This window comes from Oratosquilla oratoria, chromosome 18 (assembly GCF_046742065.1).
Source record: "Oratosquilla oratoria isolate Oo_2021 chromosome 18, ASM4674206v1, whole genome shotgun sequence".
NCBI lineage: Eukaryota > Metazoa > Arthropoda > Malacostraca > Stomatopoda > Squillidae > Oratosquilla > Oratosquilla oratoria.
The window spans coordinates 45226696-45234195 of record NC_134794.1 but is presented as its reverse complement, the minus strand read 5'-3'; positions in this window follow the sequence as shown (position 1 = coordinate 45234195).

Genomic DNA, 7500 nt, shown 5'->3' with positions numbered 1-7500 from the left:
CTCATTTTGTTCGTCTTCCTTCACTTATTCTTTCCATTCGCCTAAACCTTCTCAATATCATTTAATCAACCCTCTCTGAGCGCTCTTTCCACCCACCCCACCACCTACTCGTTTCTAATATTGCCCATTCTCATAACCTTCACCATACGTCTTATACACTTCATCTCATAAACCTTTAAGCTCTTCTATTTTATTTCCTTTAAATTTCAAGTCTTTAGACCATGCACCGTTGCGGGCACAATCACCTAAGCTCTCCACTTCCCTCAGCCTCTCTCCTCTGAAACTCACCTCAGACTCACCGACACTCTCCCCACTTGTAGTTGTACACCACAACAACTTTTCCCATTCTTACTTTCAGTTATCTCTAACAAACCATCACAAACTCCGCTACTAATAGCTGCAGTTTCTTTGACAAAGTCACAAGCAGTGTCATCCACTAACAAATTGCTCAGCTTCCATTTCCACTCCCACCAGCTCCAATCACCCTCACGTTTTCCCCATCTATATAAACGTTGAACAACCGTAAAGGCTGTTCAAACCTCAAACCATTCACTATATTGCCTACCCTCACACCAGTTCTACCACTCACATAAAGAATTTCGACCACTCTAACAGCCTTCCCCCTATCGAATACTACCCTTCATACAACAGAATAATTGTCGACTTTCATCCGTCAATACGATCATGTTATCGTTGTTGTTTTTTTTTCCATAATTGGCAAAAAACGAGTCGACGACTTTTCTCTAGTGTGAGCGCGCCTTTATATTGCATCACTCTACCTTTGAAAAATCCCAGTTCTTAGTGACCGTTCCTCCTCCTCTTCCTCCTGTCTCAGCACATACATCACCCATGCACGCCACCTGTCGAACTGGAATTCCTGAGATGGATAATTATCTTTCTAACCTGAAAAGATATTGGACCTTGACATGCCTTGCTGCGCTACTTCACTCTGAAACTTATTGTCGGTAGTCTTCCCTATTTTTCATTCCTCGCTATTCCTCTAGTTTTCTCCCTCCCAAATTATGATGCAAAGTGTCTATAGACTTATGTCGTCCACTTACTGCGGGAGTACGTCGTCTGTGAGAATGTTTTCGCTGAAATTGCATTCGTTAGATATATTTATAAACCCCACCCGACGCACCCTGGACGTAGCATACGTGACTGTTGACATGCTGGACGCGCTCGTACACATGCGTACGAGGTTCCACGCACGACATTGTGTTCCTGAGAGTGTGTACAGGTATGCGTGCGCATGCGTGTGTGTACTTCATTTCATGCACGTTCAATATTTGCACAGGGCTCAATTCACGGAATCACAGCCAGTAGTCTCCATTTCCACCCAAGTTAGTCGGAAGCAAATTCTTACTTCAACGAAGTAATTGTACGAAAACCAATATGGATATTAATTTAGTCATATATATTATTGCAATAACATGTTGCGCACAGGCTGTATGAATGTCGATAATTAACAAGCAAAAAATAAAAACAGATCAGTGTGAAACGCGACACACAAGTTGAGGGAGTGGGTGGCGGGGGTGCTGCTGAGTAGGCGAGCGAATGCGCAGTAGATCTGATGACTTGTGAACACATTCCACCCCCGCCCCTAACCCCTCATCCCCTCATCCCCTCGTATTCTCCCTCCCTTTCTGGTTCTGCGTAGAAGATTGAGTTGTGTGTGAGGTCTGTTTATGATATTCGTATTTAGGCTGGGTTTGTTAAAGTTTTTGCTCTCATGTCGCGTCAATTTGTTTTTGTTTCAGGTCTGTAGAGAGACCACTGAAGTTCTTATAACCAGAGCTGGGCGCGCTCATCAGTGCGTTCTCAGGTGTGCACATCAGTGCGTTCCGCTTTAGTTTGGCCGTAGTTAGCGCTACCAAACTATTAAAGTAATGTAGGTGCCGGTATAGTATGTGGCCTACCTTTTGGATGGGGCGTACGAAAAATGTCTTTGGTATAGTGTGTGGCATACTGGACTTTTATTTCGGTATGGACCTGTCTCTTAAGCTTTAGTTTGGGAGCGCTAGCCGCGGCCAAACTAAAGCGGAACGCACCAAGGAACGCACAGAGGAACGCGCCCAGCTCTTCTTATAACATCGACGACCCCCCCACACACACACACACACACAGCGTGGAGGGTGGTGTTGTGTTAGGGAGGCAATACAAAAAAGAGTATTACTGCTTGATATCAGCTAATTAGGTAATATTGTAAGTAAATAATGTTCATGATGATGACGGTTGTCTGTTCCAAATCTTAGAAGAACATGTAAAAAATATGAGTCGAGTCGAAAACAAAATTTATGTAAGGGTGTTCAATTCCATACTAGTGACATTTTGCAAATTTTCTTCACCTGCTTCTCCACTGAGTCAAAAAAGGCCAAAATTTACCAAAATCATACATGAGCTCAGAAATTTACCTTACGAGGACAGGCTCCTCAATTTAGAGACTAGAAAGACGAAGAGTGCAGGGTGACCTAATAGACATCTTCAAATGAATTTTCTAACACCAATACATGTACAAAGCGTCAGTGACCTTATTCGCCCAACTGTACGATATACACAAACAAATAAATCCCCATATATATCACTGCCTGAGATATGGGAGAAAGAACAAATGTGACGTTTGGTACAATAAATAAGACCCACCAACATTGTGTCGAACACCTCAAAGCAATGCGATCGACGCTTGCCCCAAGGTATGAAGTCAAATGCATTTTTTTTTTATTGTATTCATTTCTTTATTGATTAATCTGTTTATTATTTACTCATTTATCTATCTATTTATCAATTTATTTATTTGTTTATCTATTTATTGTTTATCATTGTTTACACTACACATTATAGGGCGTATTGCTAGAGCGTGCCGACATGTGTACGGACTAAGAGGCAATTACATTTTTTCTTGTTTCCGCCAAACTCCCTTGGAATAAGTATTGGGTCAAACTGGCTCAGGTTAGGTATTTCCCTAAATTTCCTCAGGCTGTGTTGCATCACGTTAGCTAACCTGTCTGTGAGCTCACGTTTGGCAAAATGAATATTGGGTAAAGCACAGTTTTGGGAATTGCACTCTGATGCAGTGAAAAAAATAATATTTGTCACGCATGTACATGACGGTCATGCAACGGCGTTCCGACACGCTGCTCCCTCCTACGTTTGCTACTACTGAAGCGGCCATGTGACGTGTACAAACGAGCGATAGAACAATGCACGCTAGCCTGCAACTCGAAGGGGATTCAAGCCAAACGTAGAGAGTAGGGGACACTTATGAGGAAAATCAATATCTGTGGGGGCAAATAGAGATAGAATTACATCATGTAGGGGAAATAGAGGTAAAATGACAACATGTAGGGAAAAATGCAATGCGACGAGGCGATACCTCACGTGCAAGGGTTTAGCTGTTGTGAAGCTTGGTAGAGATTTTGGCACCCACACTGAAAATGGTTCCCCACCCCTACTTTAATAGAATGATACATGGACTATACTCCACCACTTAAAAAAATTCACACACACACACACACACACACACACACACACACACACACACACTTTCAACGAACGGACGGCTTGAAGAACGTTCTGAAGAAAAGTGCAGATTGTGGATCCCAACGCAAAGAGAAGTGCCTTTTTGTATTTACAGGGTGGGGGGAAATTGCTCGTGGGGCAGTAGGTAAGTAGGAAAAGAGGAGAAGGGGAGGGATTGCTGGGGAAATGGAAGGAAATGAGGATGTGGAGGACTTGGCCCAGGCAGACGGGCGTAAGGTCAACATGAAACGACCACCGGACCAGCTCAGTGATGACGAAATGGCAAATAAAAATGTAAAGATTAGAAGTATAGAGAGGAGCAATACAGAAGAAAGTGACGAGAATATGTTCCAGGGATTTAAAGAGGGTGGGGGGGACACAACCCCCCCCCCCCCGACTGATAAGACTAGAGGAGAGAGTTGATAAGGTGATCGAGGACTTGGAGCGTAAGTTAGGTAACGTAGACTCCATTTTCCAAAGAATTGAAAGGTTGGAACAACTAGAGAAGGCTAACAGAAACTTAACTGAAGAAATAGAGGACCTAAAAAGACAGTTAGGAAATGTAAAGGAGGAGAATGAGAAATTGAAGAAGAATAGTAATGAAAACAGAGAGAAAATAGCTACAGAAGCAAAAAATTGGAGAATAACTCAAGAAGGGAATAAGGTTTCATTCACTGACATAGTCAAACAGCAATTGAAAGAACATAATGAAGACTCAGTTATTAAAGTGATGAGACAGAAGGAGAATATAGTAAGAGAATTAGCTGACAAAAAGAAATGTATAATTATATTAGGAATGGAAGAGAAACATAACCCAGATAGAACCGCAAGAATCAAGGAGGAAAATGAAAGAGTAAGCAGTTTATTAAAATTAGTCCAGGAAGATGAACCAGAAATTATAAAGGAAATTGAGGAAAAATTCAGACTCGGAAAATATAGTACAGATAAGACCAGACCAATTAAGATTAAATTCAGGTCACAAACAACGGCAGAGAAAATTCTATCCAAGACAGGGAAACTAGCAACAAATGATCAATATAAAAAGGTATGGATAAAAAGAGAAATGAATAAGGAGGAAAGAGAGGCAGAAAAGCAGAAAAGAATTGAAGCTAAGGCAAAAAACGAGGAAAGAACGGAGTCAGAGAAAGAGAGATTCTATTGGAGAGTAGTGAACATGAAAATAAAGCAGTTCGACATACTAAAGAAAAACATAAGGGAAACAGAGAATACAATGGAAGTGGCAGAAAACTAAGAGTGTCTTACACAAATATAGATGGATTGATAACAGGATTGAATGAACTGAATGATTATTTGAAAGAAAAAGAACCGGACATAATGGGAATTGTAGAAACAAAATTAAAAGGCCCACTACCACCCAACAGTGTAGGACATGATACATACAATTATTGGATTAGAAACAGAGAGAAAAAACAAGGGGGTGGAGTTATGTTCCTGACTAAGAAGGATATAAACGTGAAAGGTGTCATATATGGAAAGAATACAGTAGAGATGATTATGATAGAAGTGGAAGACCGAGATAAGAAGAGCAGAAAATTTGTGATCAATTATGTGCCTCCGAAAACAGCCTCATGGGAGGAGAGTGAACATAAAAGTATGTTAGAGGACACAAAGATAGCATTAACTAAAATAATGGAAGACGGAGGAAGAATAGTTATGATGGGCGACTTTAATTGCAAAGAAATCTGCTGGGAAGAAATGACAGTAAAGAGTGGTGATGACTCATGGGGAAATGTTCTACTTGAGATGATTACTGACCATTCAATGACACAATGGATACAAGAGAACACTAGGTATAGAAATGAAGAAGAACCATCGAGGCTAGACTTAATAATTACATCTGAACCTAGAATAGTAGACAAGATTGAATATAAAACACCAATAGGTAAAAGTGACCACATATTGATTGAACTGGAACTTAATGAAGAAAAATATATGAAAAGAAATGAACAATATAGAAAAGGAAGAATGATGTATGAAAAAACAAACTTTGATAAAATAAGAGAATTCTTCCAACAAGAAAACTGGGAAGAAATATACAAAGAAGAAACAACAGTGGAAGAGAAATGGAATATTTTGACAAAAATTTACAAAAAGGAGTGGAAAAGTATGTCCCAAGACAAAAACAAGAAAAAGAATATGTAAAATGCTGGTACAACAAAAGTTGTAGGGAGTTAAAGGACAAAAGAGACAAAGCCTGGAACAGATGGAAAAAAGACAGAAGACCTGAAAAATGGAAAATATATACTGGTTATAGAAATGAATATGTACAAAAGTGCAGAGAGGAAAAAAGAAAATATGAAAAAGATGTTATAGAAAAGTGTAAAGATCAACCAAAACTATTCTACAGATTTGTAAACAATAAACTGAAAAACAAACAAGACTTAGAGAAATTAAGACAAGGAGGAGTTGAATACACTGAGGGAATGGAAATGGCAGAAATTATGAACAAACATTTTAAATCAGTGTTTACAAGGGAAAATATACAACCTGAAGAGATTGAGTGGAAGGAAAAAGTCCCCCCTATGGAAGAAATAGAAATAACAAAGAATGAAATATTGACACACTTGGGTAATTTTGATGTCAGAAAATCGCATGGGCCAGATGAAATAGCAAACTGGATTCTGAAAGAATGCAGGAATGAACTGGCAGACAAAATACATAGCATAATAAGCAGTTCCTTAAAAGAAGGAAAAGTTCCAGAAGATTGGAAAAAAGCAAATATAGTACCTATATATAAAGGAGGAAATAAAGAAGAACCTACCAACTATAGACCAGTCTCTCTAACAAGTACAATAGCAAAAATATGTGAAAGAATTATCAAAAGTAGATGGGTAAAATACTTGGAAAAAAACAACATACTAAATCCAAGGCAATTTGGATTCAGACAAGGACGATCATGCGTCACCAATTTAATATGTTTCTATTCAAGGCTAATAGATATAATACAAGAAAGAGATGGATGGGCTGATTGTGCATTTCTAGACCTAAAAAAAGCTTTTGACAAAGTACCACATAAGAAGTTGCTTAAGAAATTAGAATATGAAGGAGGAATACAAGGTAAATTGCTAAATTGGATGGAAGACTTTTTGCAAGAAAGAAAAATGAGAGTAGTGATAAGAGATCAGCACTCAAAATGGAATGAAGTAATAAGCGGTGTCCCGCAGGGAACAGTTCTGGCCCCAATAATGTTTGCTATATATATTAATGATATGGATGAAGGAATTGAAAGCTATATGAGCTTCTTTGCAGATGATGCAAAATTACTGAAAAGAGTGAAAACTGAAGAAGATTGTGAATCACTACAGAGAGATCTAAATAAAGTACAAGAATGGAGTAGGAAGTGGGAGATGGAGTTCAATACAAAAAAGTGTAGTATAATGGAATTTGGAAAAAGCAAAAACAGAATAACAGGATCATATAATTTGGGAGAAGAAGGAATAAAAAAAGTAGAAAATGAGAAGGACCTGGGAGTCATTGTTATGAATAATATGTCACCTGAGAAACATATAAATAAGATTTTTGGAGAAACTTATAATTTAATAAGAACAATCAAAGTGGCATTTACATACCTGGATGAAGAAATGGTGAGGAAAATCCTAATCACCCTGATAAGACCAAGATTGGAATATGCAGCAACGATATGGTCACCAAGTACAAAAAAATGTATAAAAAAACTTGAAAGAATACAAAGAGCAATTACAAAACTGGCACCAACACTCTCAAAACTATCATATGAAGAGAGACTACAAAAACTTAAACTACAGACACTAGAGCAAAGAAGAGAGAGAGGAGATTTGATAGCTATTTACAGAATCATGAAAGGCATAGAAATTACTGATAGAGAGAATCTGATAAAATGGGATGACAGAAATACAAGAGGACACGGAAAGAAAATTAAAAAAAGACAGCTATAGAAGAGATTTTAAAAAGAACAGCTTTCCTCACAGAGCAATAGACAGT